General features: G+C 41.8%; 4 non-coding genes across 4 annotated transcripts; all 4 read right to left on the reverse strand.

Annotated features, from left to right (window-relative positions):
• Positions 1–1,993: 1,993 nt before the first annotated feature.
• trnah-gug lies at positions 1,994–2,065 on the reverse strand. Its single transcript has one exon. It is a non-coding gene; the product is annotated as a tRNA-His (tRNA).
• A 57-nt stretch (positions 2,066–2,122) lies between these two features.
• Positions 2,123–2,194, reverse strand: trnac-gca. Its single transcript has one exon. It is a non-coding gene; the product is annotated as a tRNA-Cys (tRNA).
• A 322-nt stretch (positions 2,195–2,516) lies between these two features.
• Positions 2,517–2,589, reverse strand: trnar-acg. Its single transcript has one exon. It is a non-coding gene; the product is annotated as a tRNA-Arg (tRNA).
• A 93-nt stretch (positions 2,590–2,682) lies between these two features.
• Positions 2,683–2,754, reverse strand: trnah-gug. The gene has a single exon. It is a non-coding gene; the product is annotated as a tRNA-His (tRNA).
• Between the last annotated feature and the right edge of the window lie 11,870 nt (positions 2,755–14,624).

Consider the following 14,624-nt stretch of genomic DNA (forward strand, 5'->3'; position numbering starts at 1 on the left):
ATTTAGATTTCCTGTTAATACCTTACAAATAGAGTATACATGAATTGATTTAAACCAGAACAGACTGAAAACATGTTCCACCAACCTGCTGACTGGATCAGCATCATGAATGATTTTGCAGAGGAGGCCGTATTCCCAAATCCTGCTAAACTCTAGGACCTGGAGTGCGTCCTTTTTCGGCTGCTTTACCAATTCTGCCGCTTCTTCTTTCGAAATGCCCTTCTTGCAGCCCCTAATAAGATGGGTTGTCAGGGATAATTTGGGTTTTTTGCAAAAAGGGCATAGCAGAGCATGCCTATTCACTTCTTCTTTGGTTTTTGTCTTTCTCTTTCCGTCTCCAGCCATCCTCACCTTCTCAACAATACACCTGGCTTTCACCCTGGTTGGCTTCTCTTATGTGGAACTCATAGCCCCGCCCACCTCCCCCCTAGAAATTGGTCATCCCCTTACGGGGATGGAGATACAAAGTGGTCTCTACATTTGAAAAAATTCAAAAACATGAATCAAAGCATCTAAAAACTTTTAAACAAAATAACCACATGTAAAAAGACATTTAAAAACGTGTAATATGTCTGATAAGTCTTTGTAAATTTTGATTTAGAAGTTTTAGTGAATTCAAAATGAAAATGTAGAAGTTAGACAACTTGTTCTTAGTCTGAGAAAGTCAACATTAATGCTGAATTAAATGCTGAATTCTCAGCCTGAGTATTCAAATTGGAGTGGAAAAATAAGATTTAAAATAGAAGAAGAATGTCTGTCCCTGTGCCTGCATTTGACACTTCTCAATATGAAAATAGTAGTTGTGCATTTGATTGAGTTAAAAAAAGGATGAACAATTTCATTGGTGCAGTAAACAAAATGTACTAAAATACATAGTTCCATGAATATATATATATATACTTTCATACAGCTCACCATTTCTTCTGCCTGGGAGTCGGCCTGTTTACCTCTCCTGCAGGCCAGGCCCCCGTGCTGCCATACTTGCTCAGGCGGGACATCTCATCTGAGTCCGACATGGCCTTGTGTGGTTTTGTTTTCCTTGATTGTTCCTTGAGAGTCATAAATGTGAGAACATTTTTAAATGCATAGAAACAACATAGTAAGTAAGCGAATTGTGCCTCCTATGTACAAGGTTAACATTGAAAGTGACGATGATATGTCCCAATGCGTCTCAATTTACATGTTACTCCAGCTGCCTATCAGTTTACTCCACTCAAATTGCGCAAAACTCGCGTTCCATGGACAGACGTGTAATACACTCAAATTACAATAGATGGAGCTCTAGACTAATTTATAAAATGTGTAAAAATGTTGTTAACACTGGGTGTGTGAGACGAGTGAACCAAAACGTAAAACCTCCGGAATTAAAACAGTTTAATCGAGTTTGAGCACTAATATACCCATGTTTTGAACACTTTAGCGGGGTAAACATGTTATCTTTTCACTCTGGGTGTGTGCTAGAAGTGAAACCACACTTAAAACCTCCTGAATTAAAACATTTCCCACGACTTTAAACACTAATGTGCCCATGATTCAGACACTTATTCCTGGGTAAATGTGTTATCTTTTCACCCTGGTCCTGAATTAAAACAGTTCCCCCGACTTTAAACACTAATGTTTCCATATTTTGCCCACTTATTCCTGGGTTAATATATTATCTTTTCCCCCTGGGTGTGTGTGGCACCATCTGGTGGAACATTTGTGAATTACACTAAAATCCAAAACTTTAATGTTTTTTATCTTAGCGAAATAATAGTTTAATGACCCCAATGTAATGATCATTTATGATTCTGCAGACGTTGTCTACACGTGTATCACAACGGCTTATTTAGATTTAGAGTGATTTGGAAAACTCGGTTAGTGAGGTTTTTTTTTGTCAATATGAGATGCACTGTTTTCATGTCCCATGTACATGTCTGTACATATGGCCTCACTCACTACTAACGCAGAGCTATACCCCCTATGACTAACAGAGTACAGACACTAGAACTGCTGCCGTGACCCGGATTCAAACCGGGGTTGCTGCGGCCACAACGCAGAGTACTAACCACTATACGATCACGGCCACTGTAGTTCTCACAGTATTGCAAACATACCATTCTGAAGGCAAGTACACTTACAAAGGGGGCATCCAGATTTGAACTGGGGACCTCTTGATCTGCAGTCAAATGCTCTACCACTGAGCTATACCCCCTATGACTGACAGAGTTCAGACACGTACTGATAGGCTGGGCATTACTGTAAAGCTCAAATGACCAGAAGTCAAACGCCCACGTAGGCTAAAAACGAAATACTTCACATTCGCTTGGTTTCATGTTGAAGGGCCATAATAGTGTTGTTAATCGTTTCAAATGTTCATTGACTTTGATGCACTGTTTGTTGAGAAGTACTGTTGGAAATGTTGAAAGCCCATTGACCCATCATTATGTCGATCCCTCATTCCAGGTGTACTTTGACGGACAGTTTTTTGAGAAGTACATTAGGAAATGAGGAACAAGTGATTTACTAAAGTGAGACGAGCTAGCCAGGAGTCGAACCTGGAATCTTCTAATCCGTAGTCAGACGCGTTATCCATTGCGCCACTAACCCTGTGTTTTTTGCAGCAGCTTTTAAACTGTAGAAAATGAACTAAAAATGCAGTAGGTAGGTTGAAGCAAAAACATAAAAGCAGACTAGAACTGCTGCCGTGACCCGGATTCAAACCGGGGTTGCTGCGGCCACAACGCAGAGTACTAACCACTATACGATCACGGCCACTATAGTTCTCACAGTATTGCAAACATAGACGAAGTACGTCCAGTGACCGGACTGATCCCATGTTAATTTTGTCCGAAAACCAGAGCATTCCCTTCCCTGTCAAAAAGATTCATCCATACTTTTCAGACTACCGTCTGCACGAAATCGGAAACCCAGTTTTTGGGTGCACTCAGAAAAAAAACGGCTGTTACCAATCACGGAGGTGAAGTATCCGCTCACCATGCACTCTGGGTCAGCCTTATTTTGTGCCTGAAGACCCCCCAGCCTGGTTTTCCAAATACTTTAAGTTTGACAATGTGACTCTGGATGAATGCAAGGGGAGTTGGCAGGGGACTCTATCCGCCTTATGAGACACTATTTCCAGAGACTTTTTTGACATTTTCACCCCTTTTGCCTGGTTCTCAAAAACTTTAAGTTTGAAAATGTGACTCTGGAGGAATGCAAGGGGAGTCGACAGGGGACTGGTTACGGGTCACTATGGGACTCATTTACTGGGTGAGTACCATGAATTTTAGAAGCCTCGGATATGAGTGTCGGACTGGTTCTTCGGAGCACTCATAAGCAAAGCTATGCATGAGATGTGCCTGCGATGGTGGGTGCAATATGCTGGCTTTTTTTATTCCCGTGTTGCTATTAAAGCCTGTATGGATCAACTCTCCTCTATTTTGTTCTCCAGTCCCCCGGTTCTCCACACTGGCGCCTGGTTACGGGTCAGTATGGGACTCATTTGCTGGGTGAGTACCATGAATTTTAGAAGCCTCGGATATGAGTGTTGGCCTGGTTCTTCGGGGCACTCTTCAACTCAGTGTTGAGATGGTTTGGAGTCGGAGCCCCCCTTCTCCGGGTAATTTGAATTTACCCAATGGTGTTGAACGCAGATGGAGCCTCCCATCTAAAAGGAAAAGCCTTCCTTTCAATCGATATTAATCGATTTCAATCTTCTTGTGTCTCCACAGGCTTCAAAGACTGACTTCCATTGAAGATGAAGTCCGAATGCCCGCTGTGTCACCTGCAGTACCGCACTCTCCCCAGGCACTTGGTGGTCAGGCACCTGGTCCTCAACAAAGTGGAACGCAACATTCTACTACGCATGTCAAATGGAAGAATTAACATTCGCACTGAGCCCTGTACTGTTGTTGGTTGTGGATACCATGCCACCAGACTGGACCGGCATATAAACTGTGACCACCCGGAGCTCAGCCAACCAGAAGCAGACTTGTTGCTGAAGTCAGTGAAACACAGTACGGGGCTTAAACTGCTGAGGGAGCTCCGGGAGCTTGACCCCCGAACACAAATGATAACGACACTGGATGTCGACTATGGTGCAAATGAGGAACACCCAGACTCCTTTTCCGGGGAAGTTGACCTTGAAGTCGATGAACACAGACAGCTAAGGCTGGCTAACGTGGCACTGGTGGCTCAAAATGACGCCCTCGATAAAGAGGTGCATTTTCTAAGACGTAAGATGAAGCAGTGGAAGGCTGACAGTGCCAAGAGGGACCTCCGTAAGTCCTTCGAGAGTCCACCAGCTGAAAGCATTCCACTCCAGCAGCCTGAAACGTCAGCTTCCTCCGGAAAAAGAGCCTCAGTCGACACAGGCAGATGCACCCCCTTGGTTGAATCAAGCAAGCGTAAATCCAGAGACGCTGGTGATGAAGACTCTAGGGGCGAAGGATTACGGAGACCGATGTCAGCCCCCCCCAGTGTAAACAGACTAGAGTCGTCTGAAGCGTCTCGGCGGAGAGACACCGCGCCGAGTTCCTCGGGGGTGAAGTGCTTAAAGAAGAGGAAGCACACATCACAAGAGCATGGTGTCGTTTCTAAGAGGGCCCGTGATGAGGGTCAGGGTCGTGTGGGAACCAGACGAATATCAGCGACACCACGTCCAACAAGCAGAAGCTCTCCAGTCGCCACATGCAGATATACCCCTGGATTGCTCGAAGCTATGAAGGACACCGCTGTGAACGCCACGGGGGCCAAAGTGGCACACAATGATGGGCGGCAGGGGGACCGGGAGGAATCGGAGGACCGGGATGATAGGGCCATGGCTGACATGGATGAGCCGGAGATGGCGGACGAAGTCACGGAGTTCCTCATGGGTCATACGCTGAGTGGCGAAAACAGCGATGGGGGAATTATCCATAGCACACAGGACAGTGCGGCACTTCCAGTGACACAGCCCAAGGTCATCATCAACCGCCTACATAGTAGGTTTGATCTTCAAAACGTGTATTGCTGCCTCTGTCAAGCGCATCCCAGAGCTCTTAAATAAAAGCGTTCCCCATCTGCAAACGACCGGTATCTGTTATATGGCTATTTCTCACTCCATTGGTCCCTGCTCTATGGTCACCGTACTGGTGTCTATGCAAACATGACTAATGCAGAGGTGAATGCGGCAGAAAAAAAGAGGCAACCGCCACGGATACCTCATCCATGTCCAGAACCACAAGACCGCAAAAACCTATGGAGAGGCGCAGGTGCACTGTATTGTGGATGAATTTGGCTGGGTCCAGCGATGGACGGAAATAAAGAAGAAGTTTCGTGGGCACCAGAATCGCTACTTCCTCTACACAGCGGGAGAGGGCCCCTGTAAGAGCCTCCATCTATATTTCAACCATGCATGGAAAGATGTTGGGCTTCCTGGGCCAATCTCCCATACTCTGCTCCGCACTGCCCTGGTAGACACTGTGAGTTTGTTAATGACTCTACATTTAAATGTTACCCATTCCTCGTGTACTAATTATCCGTATCTTTCAGGTGAAGAGGTACCAAGACCCAGTGAATCGTGCGAAGCTGTCCCAGTTTATGTGCCACGACTTGAATACGGCTAACCGGTTCTACACCAACAACCCTGGAGTTAAGGAGGCCTTGGACATCAGACACATGCTTTCTGATTCCATTGTCAAGGGAATCATGGATGAGGAAGCCGAGGCCGAGGCCGTGGCCGGGATAGAACCAGCAGGTCCCTCCGTTCCAGAGCGAGAGCAAGAGCGAGAGCGAGAGCCAGCCCCCTCTCTAGCCCTCTCTCCAATCCTTCCTCCAGCCCTCGCTCCAGCAGGGCAATCTACAGATCGTCCAGAGTTCATCTGTAGCGAGACTGAGCACACTTTGGTTTACCATGATACCCTCAGTGATTGGTCGGAGGATGAAGCAGCTGATCTATCAGATGAAGCTGATGAGGTGTTGCAGGCTATGTTGCTGGAGCGGGCGAATGCACGGCAGAAACAACGGGATGCTGATAACCCTCTATCCAGCCAATATGACAAGACTGTCCTCGAATCTGATTTTACTGATTCAGAGGTGGACATTGACCCTAACCCTTCTGATGATGAAGATGGCGAATCAGAGTCTATTTGCCCGGCGAAGTCTCTCCCGAGGCGATCTCGCTAAAGTCCGCTGTGTACTGTGTACGCTGTGTGATGTGACATGTTCTGTGTTGAAGTTCAAATAAATATATTGTTATAATTACATACTGTTTCTTTCTTTTCAAAACGATATATATTAAAGTAAAGTCGGTACCGGATCATCAGAGCGGAGGCTCTGGGTAAACACTCTATTTTACCTTGCTGTAAGGTTCCCAGGGGCACAACCACAAGTCAGGGACACATCTTGGAGGTCTCTATTCCGTCCTTTGGGGGTCTATGAGCAGGCAAAGAGAGGGGATTTCCCCGTTATCTCTCCTGGAAGTGTGAAATAAACTAAGTCCCCATTTCAGGGACACCTCTTGGAGGTCTCTAGGCCGTCCATTGGGGGTCTGTGAGCCGCCACATAGAGCCTGCATTTAAACAGATTCACCAGTTTATAACATTACTTTAGCCCTGATCAGAGCCCTGTTTTCTGGGTAAGACAGCGAGGTGCTGTACCCTGGGTCTCTGGGTCTCTGAGACCCTGCTAACATCAGTGACTCTGCTGCCTGCATTTAAACAGATTCACCAGTTTATAACATTACTTTAGCCCTGATCAGAGCCCTGTTCCCTGGGTAACAATTGAATTACCCTCTCCTGTTGAATTAAAACATTTCCCACGGCTTTAAACACTAATATACCCATGATTCAGACACTTATTCCTGGGTAAATGTGTTATCCTTTCACCCTGGTCCTGAATTAAAACAGTTCCCCCGACTTTAAACACTAATGTACCCATATTTTGCCCACTTATTCCTGGGTTAATATATTATATTTCCCCCCTGGGTGTGTGTGGCACCATCTGGTGGAACATTTGTGAATTACACTCAAATCCAAAACTTAATGTTTTTTATCTTAGCGAAATAATGGTTTAATGACCCCAATGTAATGATCATTTATGATTCTGCAGACGTTGTCTACACGTGTATCATAACGGCTTATTTTTAGAGTGATTTGGAAAACTCGGTTAGCGAGGTGTTTTTTTGTCAATATGAGATGCACTGTTTTCATGTCCCATGTACATGTCTGTACATATGGCCTGACACACTACTAACACAGAGTAAGCTGTCAGGTCTTTATGCCAGAAATTGTGTGTGAAAAAGGTATTTTTTGTGTAGAATGTAGATGTTAGAAACGTTGTTCTTCGTCTGAGAAAGTCAACATAGATGCTGAAATAGATGCTGAATTCTCAGCTTGAGTATTCAAATTGAAACTTGAAAAAAAACATTTAAAATATAAATTAAACAGTGGTGTAGAGGTGGTCTAATGGATAGTGTGCTGTGCTGAAGCTCAGAAGGTGGTGAGTCCAAATCCCACCTGGAACACAACCTTTAGTTACTCCAGGGAGAATGTCATACATTAAATAAATAGATGAGAGTATTCAAATTGGAGTGGAAAAATAACATTTAAAATAGAAATGAAACAGAAAGACATTATAAAAAGACACTGAAAAACATTAAAGTGCATACCATCTCACAATGCAAATGCCATTTCTGGAATAAAAGATTTCAGGCGAGTAAATTGCTTGAGGAGATATTTTGTTTCATTGTGTTGATATGAGCACCGGGACATTTTTGTCTCCACAAGGTCTGAGAATGACTTGCCGTGTCTCATTGGATACGTATTGATCCAAGCTCTGCATTGATGTGTGAATCAAGTCTGAGGGACAAAGCCAGCATGAGACACAGCCCAAAGAGGTGTGCAATGTTGGGAAATCAAAAGTGGTATTTTTCTCAGAGTGGTATTTTTTAAGTGTTTTGTGCTTTCCTCTAGTGATGTGTCGGTCGCGAACGAGCCGATTCTTTTGAACGGCTCTTTGGTACGAACAAGGGGAACCGAGTCGTACTTGGTGAGAGCCGTTCTTGTTATCGTTCAATCGTTGGTACGCACTCACTGCCTGCCAAAATCCACTCGCCTTTTAAAAAGCTTGATTTTGTTGCCCAAACGTATTCTGTGAAGACCCGCCCCTACTCTGATTGGTAGGTTTCAGCACGAGGAGTTAGGTGGGGTGGGTCTTAACCAAGCGGCAAACTCTGGGGAAGAGCCGGGACGCCAATACGGAAGTGCCACAAACTGCAGCTCATATATTGGCCGATAGGCGATGACTGCAGAAAGGAGCAATTTCCACAGACCCCCATGTTAAAATGCCCAATTTCACAGCAGAAAAAAAACGTTTCTAGCCCTGGCTGCAATACATTTTATTATGTATATAGTTAGATTCCACCTTCATGATTATGAATCTGTGAGTGAATTGTTTTCTAACATGACCCTTTTATTTATATTAGGTCTTAAAGTTTTTGCATAAATTAGGGCGTGGTCGCATTGAGTGACAGCTCTGTCAAGTGACTGCTGCTGTTAGCTTCTTGTCTCTCTGCTAGCTGCTCCGTCTCCGTGAAGCTACAGGGACTCTGCCTGCTCAGTTCATCCAGGGAACACAACTTGACCCCGACCGTGTTTGTTTGTTCTTCATGCTTATATATCGGACTATTGTGACTCGCTCTGCGGTTAAAACAGACGGTGCATGAATGCCGTTTTGCGGTAAGTGAAATTCGAGTACTTTATTTATGTGTTTATGATTTTAATCAGCTACGTAATGAATGTTAAGGCTTGGATTAGCGTGTAAGTGAGTGGAAGCTACATCGGTGCTAACGATGCTAATCGTAGCCTCCAAGTTAACTTAAAACCATAGACCGTATATATAAAGGTTAAAACGAAATAGACAAGTGTTAAGCGTTAAGTGGGATAATACTGGAGAACAAAAGGCTTCTGTTTGAGGTTGATAAAATAAGGTCATCCTTGTAACTTAGAGAGATATTTTATTATGTAGGTAGGAACTGTATGCATCGCTTAGGTTAATTTAAATTGGCTATGCTCAAGTATGTAGACAAGCTAACGTCGAAGTAGTGTATGTGAAATCAACCTCACAATGTGTGTATATTACAATTATTAATGTCATATTTCAAGATGATTACTTCGATATTACAATATGGTTGGTTGAGCTGGAGTTCATTATTGAGCTTACACGTTAACATCACAGTCATCTGAAGAACGAACCCAAACCTTGTTGTTTTTATTAATTGCATTACCAAATTGCTATCAAATAAATAGTAAGCATTGGTAACACAACTTCCAAAGTTACAGTAAAATAAAAAGGACCCTGACTCGGACAATACACAATCCAACATGTTCAACAGAAGATAATAAGTTATATTGTTTGTACACATGGTACTTTACATATATATCTGTTTGTTTAAAGTGTCCAGGAGATGCAGGCAGGCTGGACCAGAGAGTGAGAGACAGAACTGGACTCCTCACAGCAGTGAACTTCAGCACAGGTACAAAGACTCTTTTTTCATACTGTACAAAGAATCAAGAAAGATATTGGTTTAAATAAATGAAGTATTGACTTTAATACACTGATATACATTCCATTAAACAATACTAAATACTAGATCACCTACACATCAGTGAAGTTGAGGGTTTTTTCCATGCAAAGGGTTACATTTAGATGTTAACAAGCAATATGACTGTCAGCTTTCTAATTTAAGGTATTGAAGGCAAAGCTATTTAACACACAGTGAGAACTGCTACTATTTATCTCTCAATATTGTCTGTAAAAACGTGGTAAAAGTTATTCTTTCAGTGAGACAACAGAGCAAGCTTCTACAGTTGCACTACGTTTTGATAACAGTTAAATATTATTTTGATAATAAAATACATTTCAATGTTGATGAATTTCATACTGTTCATTCATAATCTGATTGTCTTTGTAGCTCACTGTTGAAATAAAAAAAAACATTACAATTACAAAATAATTATATCTACAGCCCCTAAACACACAAACACACCGCTTTCATAAATAACACACTTGTTCTGCAATAATATGTTTTGTTTCCTGTAATTTTTGTTAGGAAAGGACATGCCTGAAAGACACGACTCAGCATCTCCTCTTTCTCCGAGGGTCAAGAAAAACATCCAATAGGAAAATTAAAAGCTGATGTTATGAGATGTTAAGACCAGTACAGGACATTCACTAAGAAACTACTTTTATTGTGAAAACACAGTCAGCTGATCGAATGCACCTATTTCCACATCTACACTCCATCAGCTGATTAATTCTATTTGCCTCACTTTATGAGCTTCACAACATGTACCTTGTACCGCAGAGTTTGCAACGCAAATAAATGGGGCCAATCTTCAGTCAGATGTGAATGTGTAATCTAACATTTTCAGTAAGAATAATGGACAAAAGGAGTGCAAATACAAATTCAATTTATTGAAATGTGAACCAAAAGTTAATCAAACATGTTTTAAATAAAAGCACATATGGACAGAAGGTGTAAACCTATTAAATGTATAAGTAAACACATTTAGTCAAATAAAGTGACAGACAAGGCCTGTGCAGTTGGTATCAGCTATGCCCAGCATGGGCTCCTCCATCAGGCCTGGTCCTCCTCGCTGAGGAAAGACCCTCAGTCCTCTCCAAACCAACAGACAGGACGTCCATCACACGGAGGTTTCTCCCTGAAGTCTCTGCAGCTCTCTGGACACCACGCTGTCTCAATCCGTCCACACTGAATATGAGAGGGGAAAAATGAAAATAATAAATGCTTTAAACAATAAGGAATATAAAGTTGACTGTTGAGTTGCTCAGCTTTTTTAGATTGTCAATACTATTACTGTATAACTAATATCTCAGGTTAAGAGGCACATTCAAATAAAGATTGGTCTTTAAATACATTTTGTCTTTTGAATTGTTTGTCTAAAGTCAAGGATCTAGAACTGGTACTTATAGTTTTAATGATACAGTCTGGTTATTATGCTGTTTGGAGGAGGCCTCACAGGTAAGAGCACTTACTAGCTACCATCACATGTACCTTAGCTTGACTTAAATGTATTAAACGTATAATTAAGTGATAGTAAAATATAAATAACTAATGTCATGCAAACATATTAATATTTGCTTGATTCCAGTGTTGCATTTAGCACATTGCATACAAACGTTAAGGGATTTTAAGATTCTGAAGTATTATGCTAAAAACTCAATAACTTAGATTATTATTTATAGTTTTGCTGAATAGTTTCATGTCCGCTTACCTTAGAAACGTAAAATGTGACGGCAGTGTGCAGATGGGGAGCATGTTAGCTTAGCTTCTTAGCTTGAGCTAGCTCTGTTACTTCCAGCTCGAAGGCAGCAAGTCCCGCCTCGGCTCCGCCTCTTTGCCCTTATTTGGAGCAGGCGGGAGTTAGACTCTGACGTCACTGTCGAGCCGTTAGTGGCCGACTCCACCTACTAAGGGCTTCTCGGCAACTCTGCAGAATCCTATGGGTGACGTCACGGACCCTACGTCCATACAGTCTATGGTTTTGTCCCACATGGCTCTAAACAGCTCAATAGGCACACACTGTGACTGTAGACACACTAATTAGAAGAACACAGACTAAAACAGCAATGTACAGACGAATCAGATGATTAAACATGATCTTAAAATATATTTTATATATTTATTTATTTATTTTTTGCATTTTTTGTAATCATTATTTGTAATACTTTCTGCTGACACTAGGTGGGGCTGTGCCCCTAATGACCAGTCGCCACTGCTCATAATACACACGTGCACACAGAAGGATTCACACTTGTATTTCATGATCCGCAAAAGGATTCACACTTGTATTTCTGGATCCACACTTGTGTTTTTCAATGCACACACAAATGTGTTCCGTTTCATATACATGTAAATAAAATCCAAATGCAGAAAAAAGTTTTACATATGTATTTTTGATCCTCACATATTTGTTTTCCGTTTAAATCCCCTGCACCTGCAAATACAAACCGCTTTCTGTGCATGGATCGCTGTGCATTCGTGTGTGGGTTTTTTGAGACTCCCCTGACGGTCACCCGATTCGTACTTGTAATTTTTTCTATCTATAGCCAATCAGATGTCTCCTTCATTCTAAGCCAATCACATGAGCGCGTCCCCACGAGGGTATGATTTATTGCGTTCATGACACTTCATATACGCATTTTGCGCTGTCCGGAGCAGGGTTTCCGCGGACAGAATTTATTTTACCTGACAAATTTGAAACTTACCGGTCATGTTTCAATAATAATAATAATAAGAAGAAGAATTGTGTAGCAGAGTTTCCGTTAGCAGGTAATTACCGGACTATGACCGGATATGGCTAATAACACGGGAGTAATCATCTCTTTTTTCCACGTAACGTAACGTAACTTTTACTATATAATTTCTTCATATCATCTGTTCTTATTTATGTTAGGTATCATTTAAAGGTCTACAAGCTTTGCCCAGCAAGATACACTTTCTTTCTTTCTTATTTTTCTTCTTACAATTCACTTTGAATACCAATGCAAATACTCTCTGACGGTGACATCAATACTTTTTAACCAAATGGTGCCACCTGTGCACACATTAGGTCTCTTGTTTGCTTCTTATTGTGGGCTGTTATTCACTGCTCGTCTGACTGGTTTAACCTGTCCAGAATTGGACCCTCTGGCACTATGTCAGGAAAGAGTAAAGCCATAAAAGCTAGAAACACTCTGGAAGAAATTCGACTCGGCCATGGCTTTCCTTACATCTTTACAGTAAAACTGTAATGTTCACAAAATGTTAATTTGCTTTTTAAGTGCCAGCTAATGTACTATTGAAAACTACACTAAAACCAAGATTAAGTAAATGTAGTTTGTTCATTTCCACCTCTGACAGATGTGTACGTCCAAATCAGATTAATTTAAATCCCATAAACGTTTAGTGCACACGCAGCACCATTAGTAGGTGAAGACCACACACATTAATGCATATTATAAATGTAATTTAATTAAACCGGTCTGATGGATTCACATTTCATTAAATTGTACGCACAGACTGTATTTATCTTTTGGTATTATGCAAAAGAACATTTTGAATCAAAGGGATTCACGTAATAATCCTTTATCAGTTTGCAGTAGTTGACAGGGAACACATGCAAAGCAGAGGCAAACTTATCATCACCACCGACTGTCTCCTCTTCACACAGGCTGTCAATGTGTTGGTGCTGCGCCCCCTTGTGTCCATTTAAATATGACAGCTAATTTGTCCCTGTAGTAATTACACCGCAGTGATTTATTTTAAGTACTTTTCAGTGCAGGTTTTCTTTTATAGTTTGACGTTACACAGACAAAACAATGTTTAGACATTTAAAAAGGCACAGAGAGGATTGACAAAATGCATACACCTTTTGCTCTAATATAATATAATCTCACTACCTTCACCTTATAGGTTTGTGCAGGACAAGTGTTACATGCTTTGCTTCAGCCTGTAGTCTCTATTCAGAGTCTCTTATTTTGAGTAAATAATGGCCATGATGCAATGTCTATGTCTCTTTCTTGCACGTCTCACGCAACAGATGCACTCTAAATGTAATGTATGCAGCTGTCTACACGGGTTCCTGGCAGGCTTGCATTTTACAGGCATAACTGTCAAGCTTTCAGTCTTAAATTAAGGATTAATGCCAAATAAAAAGGCACTGAACAAGTGTGTTTGTTTACATTTTGCAACCTAGGCAGAGCAGAGTGTGACGTCACTGGTTTGTTATCCCAAAGACTCTATTTACTTTTGCCCAGCTGCTGGGATGAATGACACAGGCACCATTTTTCTTTTAATTCATATAGTTCAATTCAAGACCTGGTTCTGGGCACATTCAGGATCAGTTGACCTGAGAGGGCGGTTGGGCGTGTACTGTAGGGGTGTAGCAGCTCAGAAAGATATGGTGGGGCCATTGTTTGTAGCCTTTATTTAACCAGGTTAAAAAATCCCATTGATATCAACGATCTCTTTTTCAAGGGAGACCTGCCATGCCATTTAGCGATTTAAAAGTAAATAAAAGGATTTGTAAATGACTCCTAAAATGTATTGGCAGACAATGGAGCGAAGCCAAAATGGTTACTTAATGTGGAACATTTGAAACTAACGTTGTGAAGGGTTGAGGTTAGGGTCAGGGTTAGGCTACATAGTGGGAAAACCTTCATGTGAGAAACTAGTGTACTCAATTGTGTGATGTTTACGCTGTTCTCATACAACGTTGATACTTTACCTATAGTTGTGAAAAATACGATTACATTTAAATGTTAAATGCTCAGTGGATATTGCGCTGAACTTTGAATCAGGGGGTAGCAAGTTCGAGTCCCACTGCAGTCAGCATGTCGTTGTGTCCCTGGGCAAGACACTTTACCCCAAATCTCACAAGTCTCACAAGTGAAATGTAATGTAATGTCTCCAACCTGAGAGCGAACATCACCTGCAATTTAACTTTTGCACAAAACAATATAAAAGCAGATTTTGCAGGGATAAAATAGAACATTCAATTCCAGTACATGTCCACTTTGTGGGCACATACATTAATGGAATAGAAATGAATGTTATAAGTTACTAAAAAGTGTATTTTCGGAAGAAGGGTCAGTGGTGT

The sequence above is a fragment of the Trematomus bernacchii genome, unplaced genomic scaffold (assembly GCF_902827165.1).
Source record: "Trematomus bernacchii unplaced genomic scaffold, fTreBer1.1, whole genome shotgun sequence".
NCBI lineage: Eukaryota > Metazoa > Chordata > Actinopteri > Perciformes > Nototheniidae > Trematomus > Trematomus bernacchii.